The sequence below is a fragment of the Coregonus clupeaformis genome, chromosome 9 (genome assembly GCF_020615455.1).
Source record: "Coregonus clupeaformis isolate EN_2021a chromosome 9, ASM2061545v1, whole genome shotgun sequence".
Classification (NCBI taxonomy): Eukaryota; Metazoa; Chordata; class Actinopteri; order Salmoniformes; family Salmonidae; genus Coregonus; species Coregonus clupeaformis.
The window spans coordinates 5,495,872-5,517,660 of record NC_059200.1 but is presented as its reverse complement, the minus strand read 5'-3'; the positions used below and the strand labels follow the sequence as shown (position 1 = coordinate 5,517,660).

The 21,789-nt window shown below is 38.2% G+C and overlaps 1 pseudogene; it reads left to right on the top strand.

Moving 5' to 3' along the window:
* The first annotated feature begins 653 nt into the window (after window positions 1-653).
* Window positions 654-18,713, top strand: LOC121574338 (annotated as a pseudogene).
* The last annotated feature ends 3,076 nt before the right edge of the window (window positions 18,714-21,789 follow it).

The window sequence follows — 21,789 nt, the reverse complement described above, 5'->3', positions numbered from 1 at the left end:
GTCTTGCTAAGGAGAGCTTCAGTGAGCGTAGTCTCTTCCGCAAGTGGCTCCTTATAGTGAGGATGACCGCGTGAATGACCGCGTGAGTGGCTCCTTATAGGAAGGAGAGGGGCTCACCTCAATTGCCACTCAACCTGTTGTCTCCAACAGATGCTGTGATTGGATACTTCGAGCCAGTGATCAGCCTCCGAGCAAATCCCATAGTGACACATCGAAACGAGTATTACCTAATAAAAGATGGTGGTGTTATTTGTCTAGCCTCAGTTGTAGGATGGTGTGTCAGACGGGGTAATCTAGACAAAGAGAAACCTACTGAAGAACTTCTCAGTTTCTCACTCTGTCAATGGTGTGAGATGTTAGAATAAGGCTTATATTTATGTTGCAGGGGGTAATATACTAAGTCTATGTATACAAGATTATTCATTACCAAATATACTTTTATCTTTGTGTAACTTGAGGTTGGGTAAGAAATCTGCGTTTCAGATTTAATTTCATACGATTACATTTTTTAAAGGTTGCAACCTTACAGCACTTCTTTGATATCATACTTAATGTAGGAATGATCATTGCAATTGTATAGCTAAATTGTGTTTGATTCGTACTGTATCTTTTCGATTGATTCTCGTTCCTCCTCCAGGTTCTCTGCCCCTCAGATGGAGAACCATACATACAACGAGCACTTTCTCCAGCTGGAGGGGTTGAAGGTCACCCACCAGTCCTCCTACCCTGTTTTCATTTTCATCCTCATCATATACATCTTTACTATGGTGGCCAATATCAGCCTTACAGTGCTGATCTCCATGGAGAGGAGCCTGCATAAGCCCATGTACATCCTCATCTGCAACATGCATCTCAATGATGCTCTCAATATCACAACCATCATACCTTGAGTGCTGAGTGACATTTTAAAAGCAAGTGCAGACAGATATATGACCTACATTGAATGTGCCACGCAAGCGTTCTGTGGTCACCTTTTTAGTACGAATACACATACAATACTAATGATTATGGCCTTTGACAGGTATATGGCCATATGCAACCCTCTAAGATACGCCACCATCATGAACAACAAAATGCTTGTGAAGCTGTGTGTGTCTGCCTTGGGAGTGTCGTTTGTCTTTGTGGGGGGGCTTATAAGCCTCTCAATCCGCTTATCACGCTGCAGGTCACAAGTCATTGTAGTGTATTAAAGATTATGACTATTCTAGAGGGACAAAGAAAATATGTTTATCTTAGTTCAAAAGTAGCAGTTGTAGGGTGACGCCCCAGGGGAGACCGGTGATTGGACGGAAGACGGAGCAACCCATATTCTGCCATTGTTTATAAGTATGAGCTAGACAAAGAGGGAGTCAGAGCAGCCATTAGAATTCGAGGACACTGCTCTCCAGACCCTGCAAGTCTGTAACTCATGCTGAAAGCTCGTGATATAAATAAAACTTATGATCCAGGTTCAGTATGAGCGGACTCCTTTGTTTGACAGCAATGAGCACCAGCATTCGACGCGACACGATAAATGGGGGCTCGTCCGGGATCTGTATGCATCGTTCTTTGTCCCATTCCTGAATCGCGAGGTGACTACCGCTCAACCCGGCTAAGGTGAGATTCCTCACAAATTATTGGGCGTTTAGTTGTTTGGCTGGTTTATGAAAGGGCACTGAAAGGTGTACCGTTTAAATTACTTGGGTTTTGTGCGGATGTGGTGCTATTGCGGTCGACTAGGAGTCTGTAATAATTATTCTAAAATGTGGTTGCATTGGTCAACGGTAAATAATTGGAATTTTAGAGCAATCGATGGTAGGGATTAAGGCAGATATTGGCAGATGTACAATTAAGGCAGATATGCGTATACATTAGAGCACTGTACCGCGTAAGACCCCAGGGGGGCCATTTAGAATGGGCCGACAAATCCGGTTGCGCGTTAGAATGTGCAGTCGGTGTGTTTTAAAGAAAACTCGGGTTGATGGAATTTATCTGATTGTGATTATTACTCGACTTTCATCCGACGGGGGGTCCGCTTGGGTGTAATTTCTCAAAAGATTGTCATTAAATCCACGGTAGCACAAACGGTAGGAAAATAAGTCAAAAGGAAAGGGCAGTGCAGGGTCCTTGTTGCGTGGGGTAGGCCACAGTTAGCTAAAGGCTAAGGCTAATGTTAATGCTAAATACTGGCTGGGTTTCATGCCACATTGTACATAGCGGCTAATGCTAATTGTGTTGCGTGCTACATGCTAACGGGTGTCCTTAGAGGTCCCATTGCGATGGGATAACCCTCTTAAATGTGTTTGTGTGTGTGGAATTCAGAGTTCTACGCAAATGTGAGCTCTGTTAAGTGTTATTGTCTGACTATAAGTGTAAAATAGAGAACTGAGGTAGAATGCTGGCGTTCTATTGTTTGGCAATCGTATTGTTAAATGGATTTGCGCATGCGCTTGATTTTACGGCGCTAAAACTACAACACGAGGGGATTTGCTAAAACTACAACACGGGATTGTGGGTAAAGTGTCATATTTCTGTTAGACTGGGCTGCAGGGGGAGACAGAGAAATAGCCACAGACAAGAGAGATTTGGACACGAATCTTCTAATCGTTAAAGTGACTGTTGTTCGAAAATGAAACTATTTGTTGAGATGTAGTGAATTTATAAATTAGATATATGTTGACGGATTATAATGAATTAAATTAAATGACGGATTAAAATGAAATAAAAATGTTTTTGAGCGATCTATTTAGTCCTGAATTAAGTCTTAAAGCGAATGTGAGTTGGGGGAATATTGAATATGGTTGAAGTAACTCAGTATTGCATTAACTACTAAAATCTTTTCCTGTGTCTCTGTTCTTTTGTCATATGAGAGGAACAATGGAGAGAGAAAGAGAGGGGGTGCTGACGTACACGTCACGTGACGCGACAGAGGATCAAGTCAAAGAGGTTTTGGTACTGGTCTGGTTAAAAAATCTTCCCCTACAGGATATTTGATGTTATGACAATTTCACATAGGCTTGGCAAATACTGATTCATTAAAAATTGCATTTTAGAGTCTCTGACATCACTTGGGGTTGATTGGAGTTGTGTTGGGAATCAAGGACTGACATTATTCTGTAAAAGTAAGATAATTAGGTGCTTATAGAGCAAGGGGGTTTATGGGAATTGTAGTGTTGTAAGGTTAGAAGGCTTTGTTTTTGGGATTGCTTTGAAGTTGACTAACTTACATTTACTTTCCTGATGGGTTGTGGTAAGATAGCCACCACTAATTGATAAATTGGTAAGATAGGATATAGAAATAAAAAATTGGTTTTAATTATTCATAATTTTTTATTGATTTTTTAATTGATTTTTTATTTTAATTAGAAATGGTTTTTGAATAAAACATTTTTTTGAATTTTTTCATATTCATATTTGGGTTGTCAAAATTCAAAAAAATGTTTTGGGTTGTTTGGTTTATATTAATAATTAAAGGGGGGAAGCCATAGGCTATATAGTCTAAAATAAAATAATTCACGATAAAGGAATATAAAAGGGTTGTTACAATGGGGAAAAACGACATCAAGGCTATGAAAGTCATTACACCGGTTGATATAGTACAAAATAGTAATCCTTTAACTAAAGTATTGCTAGGTTATCCGGCAAATGAAATAAAAGTTGCCCTTCATTCTCAAACAAAAACTGATAAAAGATTCCAGCGATAAGATAAACAAAGGTATAGAGGAAAATGCTAAAGGAAGAAAAGGCGACAGAAAAACTAATGGCAGAAGTTAGTACACCTTTCTCACATACGGATTCAGCAAAAAGACACCCACCTTACGAGAAGGAAGTAGAGCTTAGGGATGTTTATCCTCAGCTTCCAGTGATCCTCCAGCAGGGTGATTATTGCATCAGAGATGAAGATGAACGAATAATAGATAGAGGACAAGCAGAAACGACAATGAAGATGAATCCAAAACTCCAGAAGGAAGAAAATGAGATGTCTGGAAGAGAAGAGTGAGGTTAAGGAAGATGTAACTTGAAGAAGATGATGAAGATGAAGATCAGAGTGATTGAGAAGAGATCATGGGTGGATATGACTCTGTGATCAGAAGGAAGTTGGCAAGAGAGGAAAGAAGGATACTAGAGATTCGAGTTCAGATGAAGACAGCGATAAAGAGGAGACTAAAGGTGCTGTGTATTCAAAAGGATTTTATTCAACAATGATTGGCACAGAAGAAATAGAAGGAGATATAGACCGATGCTTATCATGCCTGGATAAAGCGAATAGTTTAGAAGAAGTAACACAACTGGAGGAACAACTCAAGACGCTGGGGATACAGAAGGAGAAACAGCGGAAAAAAGAATTGGAGGAGAAGAATACATTGAGGTCAAAAAAAAAAGGCCAATAGTAAGAAGATGATGGAAGATGATATTTCGAGGACAGAACTTAGAATATAAGCTTTTGAAGAATCCTGATATGTCAACAGCAAGAAAGAACAGGATCAAGAAACTCTCAGAAAACTCAATCATACAACTGGTGGAGAAGAGAAGCTTTGGTTATGAAGAATCAGAGTGAACCAAATCAACAATCACTGTTACAGCTTCAACTGAACAAGGCCAACCGCAATTGTACCAGCCACCAAGGGGGGTACCAGGTGTTCCATATCCACAGCCAGTTTCTGGACAGACACAGAATTGGAGAGGAAGAGGACGAGAAGGCTTAGAAGGAGGAGGAAGATTTCAGCTACACTTCCAGCAACTTTCAGAAGACTGTTATAATTGTGGACAGATTGGTCACTTTACCTGTGAGTGCAATAAGTCAGGAGGAAACATCAGAGGGAATTTCAGAGGAAGATAAAGGAGCAAGTCAAAATCACCTGTTCTCCAGGTGAACCCCTACAGGGGTCCGGAGCAAGGATTCTAGAGGTGTCTAGAAGATACGAGGGGGGGTGTCAGCTGATAGCACCAATTAGGAAGAAAATATCTAACAATTGAAGTAAAAACAGATGACTATGAGAAGTGATAGTGAATAGTGGAAAAACTTTTATCTGTGTTCAGCCTAAAGAGGTTAAACATCTCACTATGTAAAATTAACTAATTAGGATAGGGATTTGAGGTAGTGTCGTATCGGGTGAATGCTGGCAATTATTGCTGATAAACAAAGGAGTCTGCTCATACTGAACCTTGATCATAAGTTTATTCATATTACAAGCTTTCAGCATGAGTGACAGATGTCATGACATCCGGAGAACGGCGTCCCAGATTGCAATGGCCGTTCTGCCCTTTCTTTGTCTAGCTCCTACTTATAAACAATGCAAAAAGATGGATGCTCCCTCTTCTTGCCAATCACCAGTCTCCCCTGGTGCGTCACCCTCCAAACGGCTACATTTGACCTAACATAAACAACATTCCATTTCTTCAAGAAAAACATTTAACAAAGGCATAATCCCAATACACGACATTTCCCCCCTTCGAGACTAAACAGTCTCGAAAACAAACAGAATAGGATTATGACTAGTAACAATTTATCTTATTGAGTATCTTTAACATTAAACCAAAAACATTCTTCTCTAGAGTGTATATACCTTTCTATGAAATATGAATAACTGTTTATGAAGTGTGAATACATTACTATGAAATATGAACAAATCTTTATGGAGTGTAAGAGCGAAAAACTGTCCGGCAACCTTCGTTCCAAATCCATCCATCAATCAAGACAGTAAAATTCTCTCACGGTCCCTCTGCCCCAGGCAACCACCTAGATACTCCAGATAAACTCATAAACCATGTAAATGCATTTGAAACTATGATGCAATTAAATACACATGTAAGCCCCTGCAAACAAAATCCTATCCAAAAAATATCCACTCTAAGGCTGGTCAACCCATTGGACCCTATAGTGGACCTCTCCCTGCCTAGACTCCCTGTCCCTAAGCATCAACGAAATAAACAAAAACATCTAAGATCCTCACATGTATTCAATAACATCAAATATCATTCTACAAAAATTAATACCTAAGAATATGACACAATTATGTATTACACATGCAAATATGTCTATATTTCATTGCAGACACTGGAATGTAATCCACTACACTTCATCTCCCTGTAGTCTCGACTTCCAATGCATTGTTGATGATGGAATGGGAACCTTTCCACACCCTCCTTGTTTCATCTCCTCCAATCATTGTCCTTTCATATTGTCCCTTCATATTGTCCTTGTTTGAGTATTTCAATCTCCACATGTTCCCCCAAATGCTTCTGGAAGAAAATAAAATAAAAGACCAAACAGTATCTTTTGCAAAACAACACTTTCAAATTGAACATCAATATCAACTAAGAATATAAAAATGATATATAAATGATGTATGAATCACATTAACCCACTTCCCCCCTTTGATTCATAAAATCATACTAAAATCACCCTAATATTGAAAAAAAAATTGAAAAATGATCAAAACATAAAAAATGATATTTATCCATTCAGTTCCACTTGTCCATCTTCATCCAGATCAGGAACAGTCAACAACGGCATCTGAGTGTTGTCTCCAGGCATCACTCTCCAACCTATCTCAATATCATAGCTTTCTCAAAGGTCAGTAACAAATTACAAACATCACACACAGTGCTATCAAAGCTGCAACTAAAATCTGAACCATCACTGCCCCTACTGGGCCTACCTGATCTTGCAACCAAGTCTTCGCTGACTTCCGCTCCTTCAGATCTACCAAATGCATCCCTTATATTCTTCAATGCATATATAACCCTAGTGATAATATCTGAACTATCTGGACTCAAAGTATAACTAATATTATCAATATGATCTTCCCAAATGTTACACCATACCATGGAAAAAGTCCCCCCTTCTCCCTTAGATTCATCCTTCAATGATAGGCTTGAAGACTATGACATGTAGCCATGTCTCTTTCCATCCAATTTCCAACCCTAGCTTCAGATTGATCTGTGTTCGGTGCTACCCCTCTTTTAATGGTAGAAACCTCATATGGAAGCTTCAATGTTGACATGTAACAACATCCTGTCCATCCATAGGGTAAGAATATATACGCTTTATCACCCCAAACCCACCAAATATCTCTAAAATTCCCAATAGTTACATTGACAGGCAAAAGCTGATCTTTTAACCATCAAAGTCCTGCTGTTCCTACTACCTAGTACATAAAAAGTTACATTATATTTGTCCTCTCTAACCTTATGTTCGTGCTTATCCAAAGTCATCATATAATCATCACAATCTGATATTCCCATAAACATACCCTTTCCATCATATGTTTTATTAGAACAAAAACAACTTTTAGCCCTCACTGCTTTCACCTCAAATGCTTCAGGGTTTGCTGTTACCTGATTTTACTTCCCATCTAACAAATGCACCCAAGTTAATTCACTTAACCCAATAACACCTAACCCTAGGCTTAAACAAATGTTTTGACAACGACATTATTTTATCGGTTACTGATTGTTGTTGCTGATACAACAGTCATGACAAAGCATAAGATTGACACATACTTGATAGAGATTGAACCCCACGTCTCTGATGCTGGAATTCTCAACAGACATGGACCCTCAAGATTCTTCACTGATATTACAGAATGAATTAACCGCTGGAACCAAAGATTCCTACCTTCCCATCTCTAATTTTCACAACAGAAGAATCAAACTACATGCATTTAGTTTCTCTCTTCCCTAACGAGCGGTACTGATCAGATACCTCTCCTTGCCTGTCATTAAAATCAAAGACCTCATCCTGTCCTCCATGATAGTATCCTTCACTATTTCAGATGAGTCTATATTGACAGCACTCTCTATCCGTATCATAATGTGGTCCTCTGTAGCTCAGCTGGTAGAGCACGGCGCTTGTAGAGCACGGCGCTTGTAATGCCAAGGTAGTGGGTTCGATCCCCGGGACCACCCATACACAAAAATTTATGCACGCATGACTGTAAGTCGCTTTGGATAAAAGCGTCTGCTAAATGGCATATTATTATATTATTATTATAAACCCCTGAGTCTCTCTTGCTGCCTCCTTTAATTTCAGAAAAGTTGTTGTCGGTGTCGTACTTCCTACATTTGCTATTGCCATCGTATCATTAATCCCTTTCCACAGTTACCATTAAAGTAGTTGACTTAGTTGATGTATTAACACTCTTAACTACTTCTAGTGCGAAAGCTACCGATATCCTATGTGTATTATTTACTGTTGGAGTGGCTACTGTAATAATATACTTCCTGAACTCCTTCGGTGACTGTGGAAACTTCAACAGACTTCAAATCTTCCATCATAAGCGTTACTTTATGAATTACATAGTTTTTTAACCAATAATTCTTAACCGGAACAAATTTTAATGCTTGCACTAGATAAGTACACATATATTCTCCCTGATCTTTCTCTGTAACATTATGCAAAATAAGTGAACAATCACTCATAACCTCTTCCACTTCATATTGTTTTACAAACTATACGTCCTTTGACTAGGGACACCGCTTCTACATATGGTCCTGATAACAATACTTCTTCTCCATAATTATCTCTCCATGTGGGAGGAACGTCCCCATCCTAACCCTAATAAGTATTTTCGTCTAAAATTGGTGCTGGAGCTATTGCTTCCCTTATAATTAAATGCGATATATTTATGGCTTTAATAACTATCAATGTTGAAAGAGTTAAATTGCTTCTCACTGTTGTTTTAATAGACTGACGTGTTAATGTCCTTATTGTTACTTCATCTAGTTTCCCCAAAGATTTGAAGTCTTTGCTTGTACTTCCATCTATCACCACTAGTGTCACTTTTTCCCAACTCTCAGTCCTATCTCTAATCCCTGACTTTCAAACTTTTGATTATAAAAAATACACCTATAATTACCTTGATCTCCCTGCTCTAAAGTGTCCTTCACCACTGTTCTCTCTCTCTTACTACTAACTTTGAAACTTAGCTTACTGTCTTAGAGTTCCTTCAACCCTAGTTCTCCTAACTTTTTTGTCTAATCTTTCCTCTAACCTTTAAAAACCATTTCCACTGATTTATTCACAAAATCCCTTTACCACCAAATTTTAGAATATGTGATTGGGAAAGTCCCCACCTGCTTCTGACTTCTTTACACACAGACTTGGCAAACGACTAAACACCTTTTAGCCTAGCCTGAAATCTCTTGGTGTAAGAATGTAACCCAGAATAACAGTCACCCCTTTTAACTTTATTTTCCAGACAGATTGACTAATAGGCAGTCTAATAGATTATCATCCTTCCTATGATATTATCTTTTTAAGCCAATATGATTCCCAAAAACCCTATTCTTTTTAACATCTTCTACCAGACAGCCGTTTAGTGTACATCCTATTGTACAGTTCAATTTACACCATGCATCTCTTCCCAACACTGCAATAGGTATATGTTCTAATATTAGTATTGTCTATTTTAATTTCTCTTTGAGTTCTATAGCATAGCTCAATTGGTTCCCTAAGAGTAATTAACTGTTTTGCTACCTCAAATCCCTATCCTAATTAGTTAATTTTACATAGTGAGATGTTTAACCTCTTTAGGCTGAACACAGATAAGTTTTTCCCCTATTCACCATTATTTCTCATAGTCCTCTGTTTTTACTTCAATTGTTAGATATTTTCTCTTCTTCTCTAATCGGTGCTATCAGCTGACACCCCCCTTTCGGATCTTCTAGGCACTCTAGAATCCTTAGGGTTCACCTGGAGAACAGGTGATCTTGACTGGCCCCTGTATCTTCCTTAAAAATGTTCTCTGTTGTTTCCTCCTGACTTGTTGCACTCACAGGTAAAGTGACCAACCTGTCCATAATTATAACAGTCTTCTGAAAGTTGCTGGAAGTGTAGCTGAAATCTTCCTCCTCCTTCTAAGCCTTCTCGTCCTCTTCCTCTCCAATTCTGTGTCTGTCCAGAAACTGGCTGTGGATATGAAACATCTGGTACCCCCCTTGGTGGCTGGTACATTGCATTTGATATTGTTCAGTTGAAGCTGTAACAGTGATTGTTGATTTGGTTCACTCTGATTCTTCATAACCAAAGCTTCTCTTCTCCACCAGTTGTATGATTGAGTTTGAGAGGTTCTTCGTCCTGTTCTTTGTTATTGACATATCAGTATTCTTCAAAAGCTTATATTCTAAGTTCTGTCCTCGAAATATCATCATCTTCCATCATCTTCTTACTATTCTTCTGTGCCAGTCCTTGTAGGATAAACTCCTTTTGAATACACAGCACCTTTAGTCTCCTCTTTATCGCTGTCTTCATCTGAACTCGAATCTCTTGTATCCTTCTTCCTTCAACTTCCATCAGAGATCAAATCTCTAGTATCCTTCTTTCCTCTCTTGCCAACTTCCTCTCTTGCCAACAATATCCACCCATGATCTCTTCTCAATCACTCTGATCTTCATCTTCATCATCTTCTTCAAGTTCCATCTTCCTTAACCTCACTCTTCTCTTTCAGACATCTCATTTTCTTCCTTCTGGAGTTTTGGATTAATCTTTCTGGTCGTTTCTGCTTGTCCTCTATCTATTATTCGTTCATCTTCATCTCTGATGCAACAATCACCCTCCTGGATGATCACCGGAAGCTGAGGATAAACATCCCTAAGCTCTACTTCCTTCTCGTAAGGTGGGTGTCTTTTTGCTGAATCCGTATGTGAGAAAGGTGTACTAACTTCTGCCATTAGTTTTTCTAACACTACTTTAGTTAAAGGATTACTATTTTTTCCCTATATCAACCGGTGTAATGACTTTCATAGCCTTGATGTCGTTTTTCCCCATTGTAACAACCCTTTTATATTCCTTTATCGTGAATTATTTTATTTTAGACTATATAGCCTATGGCTTCCCCCCTTTAATTATTAATATAACCCAAACAACCCCAAAAAAAAAAAATATATATATATTTTTTTTTTTAAATAAATCAATAAAAATATGACTATGAAATAATTCAATTAAAATTTATATTCAAAAACCATTTCTAATTAAAATAAAAAATCTATTAAAAAATCAATTAAAAATTATGAATAATTAAAACCAATTTTTATTTCTATATCCTATCTTGCCCATTTATCAATTAGTGGCTATCTTACCACAACCCATCAAATGCAAGTAGTCAACTTCAGACTACAATCCTAAAAACAAAGCCTGTAACCCTACAACACTACAATTCCCATAAACAATTATCTTAATTTTACAGAATAATGTCAGTCCTTGATTCCCAACACAACTCCAATCAACCCAGTGATGCACATAGCCTCCAAAATGCAATTTTTAATGAATTTGCCAAGCCTATGTGAAATTGTCATAACATCAAATATCCTGTAGGGGAAGATTTTGTAACCATAATCAGTACCAAAACCCTTGACTCGATCCTCTGCCGCGTCACGTGACGCTACGTCAGCACCCCCTCTCCTTCTCTCTCTCTCTCCTGTCGTCTCATCCTATCGCCTCTCATATGACAAAAACAGAGACACAGAAAAATATTTTAGTAGTTACTGCAATCACTGAGCTATCTCAACCATATTCAACATTCCTTCGTTCACATTCGCTCTAAGAATCAACTCAGGACTAAATAGATCAATAACATTTTTATTTAATTTTTATTTATTTTAATCGTCATTTAATTTAATTTATTATAATTCGTCCTCATATATCTAATTTATAAATTCAATAGGTCACAAAACAAGTTTCATCTTTAACCATCCGCCGATGTAACAACTAGAAGATCTAATTCATTTTCAAATCTTTCCTCTTTGTTCTCTCGTCTGTGTTTCTCTGTCTCCCCCTGCGACACGCAACCCCACAGAAATATGACGCGTTACCCACAATCCCGTGTTGTAGTTTTAGTAAACAACGTTTTGTAGTTTTAGTACCGGAACGCAACGTCTCATAATCTCGTGCCATAAACTACAACTCCCACGTTTTGTAGTGTAGTGTCATAAAATTAAACGCATGCGCAAATGCATTCAATGATACGATTCCCAGACAATAGAACGATAGCATTACGCTACAGCTTCACTATTTTATACCTTATACTCACACAATTACACATAACAGAGCTCACATTTGCGTAGAACTCTGAATTCTACACACACATACATATTTTAAGAGGCTTAGTCCATCGGAATGGCCCTCTAAGGACACCCGTTAGCATGTAGCACGCAACACAATTAGCATTTAGCATTAGCCGCTATGTACCATGTAGCATGAACCACACTCCCATTTAGCATTAACATTAGCCTTAGCCTTTAGCTAACTGTGGCCTACCACGCCCTAAGTAACCTTGCATTGTGCCTAAATCATTGTCCATTTATCCCCTGCTAACTTTATGCTGCCGTAAGTTCTGGATAATCATATGAGCGGTTACCCCAAACAAATAACCCGTCGACTATAAGATGAGCATAACATACAATATAACCGTCCACCTTATAGTTCCTAGAACCAACCTGACACCACACTAGCGCGTTGCAAGGATTTATGGCCCACTCCTAAGGAGTCGCCTCGTTTCGAGGTCTTTAACAGATCCACAATGCTCTAATTATATACGTATTCCTGACTTTATTCTGGCCAATATCTGCCTTAATCTCTACCATCGATTGCTCTAAAATTCCAAGCCTACTCTCCCCCCTTTTGCCCTGTCTACCAGTGCAACAATTGATAATGATTAGCCAGACCCCCAGTTATCAGCAATAACGCCACACGAGACACGGTCGTATGGTACATTTCTCCAGTGTACACAAGCAGTATCCAACCTAACAAGCTCCAAAGCGGTAAGAAAAACTCACCCTTGTCTGGCCATGGCTTCAAAGCGAGTTAGCCTGGCGGCTGAATGAAACAGAGGAGAGGTGCAGACCAGCCCCACGTTGGGCGCCATTTGTCGTATCGGGTGAATGCTGGCAATTATTGCTGATAAACAAAGGAGTCTGCTCATACTGAACCTTGATCATAAGTTTATTCATATTACAAGCTTTCAGCATGAGTGACAGATGTCATGACATCCGGAGAACGGCGTCCCAGATTGCAATGGGCGTTCTGCCCTTTCTTTGTCTAGCCCCTACTTATAAACAATGCAAAAAGATGGATGCTCCCTCTTCTGGCCAATCACCAGTCTCCCCTGGGGCGTCACCCTCCAAACGGCTACATTTGACCTAACATAAACAACATTCCATTTCTTCAAGAAAAACATTTAACAAAGGCATAATCCCAATACACAACAGTAGTAAAACAGCTAATTACTCTTAAGGAACCAATTGAGCTCTGCTATAAAAATCAAAGAGAAATTAAAATAGACATACTAATATTAGAACATATACCTATTACATTGTTGGAAAGAGATGCATTGTGTAAATTGGACTGTACAATAAGATGTACACTAAACGGCTGTCTGGTAGAAGATTTTAAAAGAATAGGGTTTTTGGGAATCATATTTGCTTAAAAAGATAATATCATAGGAATAATGATAATCTATTAGACTGCCTATTAGACAATCTGTCTGAAAAATAAAGTTAAAAGAGGTGACTGTTATTCTGGGTTACATTCTTACACCAAGAGATTTCAGGCTAGGCTAAAAGGTGTTTAGTCGTTTGCCAAGTCTGTGTGTAAAGAAGTCAGAAGCAAGTGGGGACTTCCCAATCACCTATTCTAAAAATTTGGTGGTAAAGGGATTTTGTGAATAAATCAGTGGAAAAGGTTTTTAAAGGTTAGGAGAAAAGATTAGATTAAAATAAGTTAGGAGAACTAGGTTGAAGGAACTCTAAGACAGTAAGCTAAGTTTCAAAGTTAGTAGTAAGAGAGAGAACAGTGGTGAAGGACATTTTAGAGTAGGAAGATCAAGGTAATTGTAGGTGTATTTTTTATAATCAAAAGTTTGAAAGTGAGGGTTTAGAGTAGGAAGAGAGAGTGAATGTAAGTTACATTTACGTCATTTGACACTAGTGGTGATAGATGGAAGTACAAGCAAAGAGTTCAAAGCTTTGGGGAAAATGGATGAAGTAACAACAATGACATCAACACTTCAGTCTATTATAACAACAGTGAGAAGCAATTTAACCCTTTCAACATTGATAGTTATTAAAGCCATAAATATATCGCATTTGATTATAAGGGAACCAATAGCTCCAGCACCAATTTTAGAGGAAAAGACTGTTATTAGGGTTAGGATGGGGACATTCCTCCCACATGGAGAGATAATTATGGAGAAGAAGTATTGTTATCAGGACCAGATGTATAAGCTGTTGCACCTAGTCAAAGGAAGTATATTTTGTAAAACAATATGAAGTGGAAGAGGGTTATGAGTGATTGTTCATTTATTTTGCGTAATGTCACAGAGAAAGATCAGGGAGAATATATGTGTACTTATCTAGTGCAAGCATTAAAATTTGTTCCGGTTAAGAATTATTGGTTAAAAGGCCATGTAATTCATAAAGTGACGCTTATAATGGAAGATTTGAAATCTGTTGAAGCTTCCACAGTCACCGAGGGAGTTCAGGAGGAGTAGATTACAGTAGTCACTCCAACAGTAGATAATACACAGAGGATATCGGGAACTTTCGCACTAGAAGTAGTTAAGAGTGTTAATACATCAACTAAATCAACTACTTTAATGGTAACTTTGGAAGGGATTAATGATACGATGGCAATAACAAATGTAGGAAGTATGACACCGACACCGACAACAACTTTTCTGAAATTAAAGGGGGTAGCAAGAAGGACTCAGGGGTTTATGTTACGGATGGAGAGTGCTGTCAATGATAGTACGAATAGGGTTAAAATAGGAGAGCAGATAGTAGTAGAGAACAATATAGATTCATCTGAAATAGTGAAGGATACTATCATGGAGGTACAGGATGAGGTCTTTGATTTTAATGACAGACAAGGAGAGTTATCTGATCAGTACCGCTCGTTAGGGAAGAGAGAAACTAAATGTATTGGGTTTGATTCTTCTGTTGTGAAAATTAGAGATAGGTGGGCAGGTAGGAATCTTTGGTTCCAGCAGCTCATTCTGTAATATCAGTGAGGAATCTTGAGGGTCCATGTCTGTTGAGAATTCCAGCACCAGAGACGTGGGGTTCGATCTCTATCAAGTATGTGTCAATCTTATGCTTTGTCATGACTGTTGTATCAGCAACAACGATCAGTAACAGATAAAATAATGTCGTTGTCAAAACATTTGTTTAAGCCTAGGTTTAAGTGTTCTTGGTTAAATGAATTACCCTCTGGGAATTTGTTAAATGGGAAGAAAAATCAGGTAACAGCGAACCCTGAAGCATTGGAGGTGAAACCAGTGAGGGCTAAAAGTTGTTTTTGTTCTAATAAAACATATGATGTAAGGGGTATGTTTATGGGAATATCAGATTGTGATGATTATATGATAACTTTGGGTAAGCATGACCTTTAGGGTAGTAATGAGAAATATGTTACTTTTTATGTTCCAGGTAGTAAGAACAGCAGGACTTTGAGGGTTAAAAGATTAGCTTTTGCCTGACAATGTGACTATTGGGAATTTTAGAGATATTTGGAGGGTTTGTGGTGATGAAGCATATATATTCTTACCCTATGGATGGACAGGATGTTGGTACATGTCAACGTTGAAGCTTCCATATGAGGTTTCTACCATTATAAGAGGGGTAGCACCGGACACAGAAAAATCTAGGGTTGAAAATAGGGTGAAAAGAGACATGGCGACATGTCATAGTCTTCAAGCCTATCATTGAAGGATAAATCTAAGGGAGAAGGGGGGACTTTTTCCATGGTATGGTGTAACATTTGGGAAGATCATATTGATAATATTAGTTATACTTTGAGTCCAGATAGTTCAGATATTATCACTAGGGTTATATATGCATTGAAGAATATAAGGGATGCGTTTGGTAGATCTGAAGGAGCTGGATGGTCAGCGAAGTCTTGGTTGCAAGATCAGTTAGGCCCAGTAGGGGCAGTGATGGTTCAGATTTTAGTTGCAGCTCTGATAGCGTTGTGTGTGATGTTTTGCTTTTGTACTTTGTTACTGACCTTTGCGAAAGCTATGATTTTAAGATGGGTTGGTGTTGTGATGCCTGGAGACAACACTCAGATGCCGTTGTTGACTGTTCCTGATCTGGATGAAGATGGACAAGTAGAACTGGATGGATAAATATCCTTTTTGATGATTTGAGCATTTTTCAAAAAAAAATTCAATATTAGTGTGATTTTTAGTATGATTTTATCCTCTTAAGGCCCAAGCAGTTTTTTTACATGCATTTTTTATTTCTCTTTGCTATTTGGGCTTATTGGAACCTAATTAGAATAAAAACTAAGTATCATCTTTTGATATGATGTACTTTTAGAGAAAAATGATGTCCACATATGTGGATTCATGGTCCGATTTTCCATAAAACACAATAAAGTCACCTTTGTGTAATAGAATGAAAAACTCTTCATTTCTGCCTTGAACACAGCAGTTTTTTTCCTGACTGTTTTTTAATGTATTAATAACACATACACATATTTTTTGAACATGTTTTGACTATCGGAGAGTAAAAATAATATGGAAACATTGCATTTTTGCCCATTTTGGACAGTTAAAAATAGTGTTTGGAACATTTGATATGCTGCAAAATAGTTGCAGGATGACATTGTATGTCTGTAACAAAATATAATTTACATGTGCACATTTTTACTAGCATATTACATTTTTATTAACATTTTCAACACAACTAATTTAAGTATGTATGTATGTATTTAGTGATTTAATTGTTATTTATTTCATTGGGACCATGTACAGCTTTTTAGCTGCATCAGAGCTAGCTTTTTTCCCATTTTACGTGTGTGCATGTTTACAAGCATATTAGCTGTTTCGAGGAGCCTCAGTCCATAAGTACACTTACGTGTACTTCATGTTTAGCGACCTACAAAGTTGCTAGTTTTACACTTTTTTTTCAAATTTGCATGTCATGACAAATATACAAGGCTTTTATAAATATCTAAATCAGAATAAGCCATGAAATTGTGGACATAAGAGCTAAAAAGTGCTGTCCACGTATGTGACCACTAAGCCCTAGGAGGTTAAGAATCAAAGGGGGAATGGGATAATGTGATTCATACATCATTTATATATACTTTTTATATTCTTAGTTGATATTGATGTTTAATTTGAAAGTGTTGTTTTGCAAAAGATACTGTTTGGTCTTTTCTTTTCTTCCAGAAGCATTTGGGGGAATATGTGGAGATTGAAATACTCAAACAAGGACAATATGAAGGGACAATATGAAAGGACAATGACTGGAGGAGATGGAACAAAGAAGGTGTGGAAAGATTCCGATTCCATCATCAACAATACATTGGAAGAGGAGACTACGGAGGAGATGAAGTGTAGTGGACTACATTCCAGTGTCTGCAATGAAATATAGACATATTTGCATGTGTAATACATAATTTGTGTCATATTCTTAGGTATTAAGTTTTGTAGAATGATATTTGATGTTATTGGATACATGTGGGGATCTTAGATGTTTTTGTTTATTTCGTTGATGCTTAGGGACAGGGAGTCTAGGCAGGGAGAGGTCCACTGTAGGGTCCAATGGGTTGACCAGCCTTAGAGTGGACATTTTTTGGATAGTATTTTGTTTGCAGGGCCTTACATGTGTATTTAATTGCATCATAGTTTCAAATGCATTTATAAAGAGTTATGAATTCATTGGGAGTACCTAGGTGGTTGCCTGGGGCAGAGGGACCGTGAGAGAATTTTACTGTCTTGATTGATGGATGGATTTGGAACGAAGGTTGCCGGACAGTTTTTCGCTCTCACACTCCATACAGATTTGTTCATATTTCATAGTAATGTATTCACACTTCATAAACAGTTATTCATATTTCATAGAAAGGTATTTACACTCTAGAGGAGAATGTTTTTGGTTTAATGTTAAAGATACTCAATAAGATAAATTGTTACTGGTCATAATCCTATTCTGTTTGTTTTCGAGACTTTTAGTTAGTCTCGAAGGGGGGAAATGTAGTGTATTAAAGATTATGACTATTCTAGAGGGACAAAGAAAATATGTTTATCTTAGTTCAAAAGTAGCAGTTGTAGGGTGACGCCCCAGGGGAGACCGGTGATTGGACGGAAGAGGGAGCAACCCATATTCTGCCATTGTTTATAAGTATGAGCTAGACAAAGAGGGAGTCAGAGCAGACATTAGAATTCGAGGACACTGCTCTCCAGACCCTGCAAGTCTGTAACTCATGCTGAAAGCTTGTGATATAAATAAAACTTATGATCCAGGTTCAGTATGAGCGGACTCCTTTGTTTGACAGCAATGAGCACCAGCATTCGACGCGACACGATATCATCAACCCTTTCTGCGACAACCCATCATTATTCAAGCCCTCCTGTGACGACTTGCTCATCAACCAAATATATGGTCTCTTTTTCACTGCTGTAGTCTTAATTGCCTCCATGGGGAGTGTGGCTCTGACATACATTAACATCGCCATTGTGTGTGTGAGAAGTAAAAGCAAGTCACTAAACAGCAAGGCCCTGCAGACCTGCTCTACACACATGGCTGTATACCTCATTATGCTGATGACCGGTTTCGTCATTGTCTTTCTTCATCGTTACCCACAGTGGTCAAACCAAAGGAAAGTGGCATCCATTATGTTTCACTTGGTTCCACCTTGCCTCAACCCCATTATCTATGGGCTACAGTCCAAAGACATCTGGACATTATTGGTGCAAATGATCAAGTCTAAGACAGTTTTTCTTTAATTGTAAGATAACTTTTGTGTACAGGTTATGTTTTCCCCTATTGAAATGCAGTTTGTGAACTAGGACTATGTTAACAAATGTAAAAAAGTATATTATATTATTCTATCCATGGGTTATAGTACACGTTTCATCACAATATTGTTTTGAATGATCTTTTGAAGACTGACTCCCGACTGAACATTCTACTCAATACAGTACATTCTCAATTGGCATTAGGGTTGCAAAATTCCAAATATTTTCCCCCAAAATTTCCTGGCTTTCCAGAAATCTGGGATTTCAGTTTATGCCATCCTGATTTCTGGAATCTTCTAAAGCAGATTTCTGGAAAACCAGGGAATTTTGGGAAAGCTACCGGAATTTTGCAACCCTAATTGGCTCCAAAAGTGCATTATAGTGGCTTGGAAAAACGATTACATTTCTAAAGGAGGCAAATCATTTGTGGGAAAACCTTTTGTCATCATGGTGATGTCGTCAGATTGACTTTAGATGTAGTATAATATTAGCTAACTAGCTAAGATTGAGGGGAAAGCACCGGATTTTATCTAGCTAACATTAGTATTGCTAGGTATTTTTGACTAACTATGCTAGATAATGGCAACATTGTCATCTGTCAGATATACTGCAGTAAATCTGACGACATCATAATGATGACAAAGTTGTTTCCTACTAATTATCCTATTTCCAAGCCACTATAGTGTAATTTAGACTAACCAATCATTAGCCCTGTTAAGAATGACTGGGCACCACTCGGTAGGTTGTTCCTGGCACCAACGAAAATGCCGGCCTCGCGACTAGCTCTTAGGAAACTTTGCAGTAATTTTGTTTTTTTATGTATTATTTTTTACATTATTAGCTCAGAAAGTGTTTTGCATCATTACATACAGCCGGGGAAAACTATTGGATATCAGAGCGACTCACCAGCATTACGACCAGGAATATGACTTTCCCGAAGTAGATCATTTGTTGGCTCTCCCCAGGGCAACTGAACTGATTCCAGCTGCTGACCCAAAACATCGCAGGCGGAGGAGAGGCACTCGGAGCGGCCTGCTGGTCCGACTTAGGAGGCGCGCACACCACCCACCGCTTCCAAGTATTCTACTTGCTAATCTTTGGTACATAATCTCTTCAACCTCATGTCTGCTAAATGACTAAAATGCCCTCCAAGACACATAAAGCACCCGATGTCACAGGAATGCCAAAAAGATCATCAAGGACATCAACCACCCGAGCCACTGGCTGTTCACCCCGCTATCATCAGTACAGGTGCATCAAAGCTGGGACTGAGAGAATGAAAAACAGCTTCTATCTCAAGGCCATCAGACTGTTAAATAGTAATCACTAGCACATTAGAGGCTGCTGCTGCCTATTGAAATCACTGTATATACTGCGTTCTATTCTATAATATTCTTCTGTATCTTAGTCCATGCCGCTCTGTCATTGCTGTTGTAGTATCGCGTCAATGCTGGTAATTATTGCTGTCAAACAAAGAGTCCGCTTAGGCTGTACTTTGATTATAAGTTTTATTTATATTACAAGATGTCAGCATAAGTTTACAGACCCTGCAGGGCTGGAGAACAGTGTCCAAAGATAATATGTCTGTTCTAACCTCTCCTTTGTCTAGCCTATACTTATAAGGTATGCAAAAATATGGGTTGCTCCCTCTGCTGTCCAATCACCTGTCTCCCCTGGGGCGTCACCCTGAAAACGGCTCTTTTGGAACTAAAATAAACATTCCCTCAGGTTCCACTAGAATACATTCACCCAGTCATAATCTTAATACACTACATATTCCCCCCTTCGAGACGAACTAAAAGTCTCGAAAACAAAAAGAACAGGATTATGACAAGTAACAATTTATCTTATTGAGTATCTTTAACATTAAACCAAAAACATTTTTCTCTAGAGTGTAAATACCTTTCTATGAAATATGAACAAATGTTTATGAAGTGTGAATACATTACTATGAAATATGAACAAATCTTTATGGAGTGTGAGAGCGAAAAACTGTCTGGCAGCCTTCGTTCCAAATATCCATCCATCAATCAAGACAGTAAAATTCTCTCACGGTCCCTCTGCCCCAGGCAACCACCTAGGTACTCCAGATCAATTCATAAATCTGTATCAATGCATTTGAAACTATGATGCAATTAAATACACATGAAAGCCCCAGCAAACAAAATACTATCCAAAATGTCCACTCTCAGGCTGGTCTACCTATCGAACCCTACAGTGGATCTCTATGCCTGCCTAAACTCCATGTCCCTAAGCATTCCCGAAATAAACAAAAACATCTAAGATCCCCACATGTATTCAATAACATCAAATATCATTCTACAAAAATTAATACCTAAGAATATGACACATTATGTATTACACATATAAATATGTGCAAATATGTCTATATTTCATTGCAGACACTGGAATGTAGTCCACTACACTTCATCTCCTCAGCAGTGTCGATCCAATGCATCGTTGATGATGGAATCGGAACCTTTCCACACCTTCCTTGTTCCATCTCCTCCAGTCATTGTCCTTTCATATTGTCCTTGTTTGCGTATTTCAATCTCTACATATTCCCCCATATGCTTCTGGAAGAAAAGAAAAGACCAAACAGTATCTTTTGCAAAACAACACTTTCAAATTAAAACATCAATATCAACTAAGAATATAAAAAATGATATATAAATGATGTATGAATCACATTATCCTATTTCCCCCCTTTGATTCATATCATACTAAAATCACACTAATATTGAAAAACATTTGAAAAATGATCAAATAATCAAAAAGGATATTTATCCATCAATACTCCATCCAGTCCCACTTGTCCCTCTTCATCCAGATCAGGAACAGTCAACAACGGCATCTGAGTGTCGTCTCCAGGCATCACAACTCCAACCTATCTCAATATCATAGCTTTCTCAAAGGTCAGTAACAAATTACAAAAGCAAAACATCTTCGACAGAAGATTAAACCCTCTTATCGATTCATTTGCAAAACCCCTGCAAGGTATAGGTAATATTATCAATATGATCTTCCCAAATTTTACACCATACCATGGAAAAATCCCCACTTC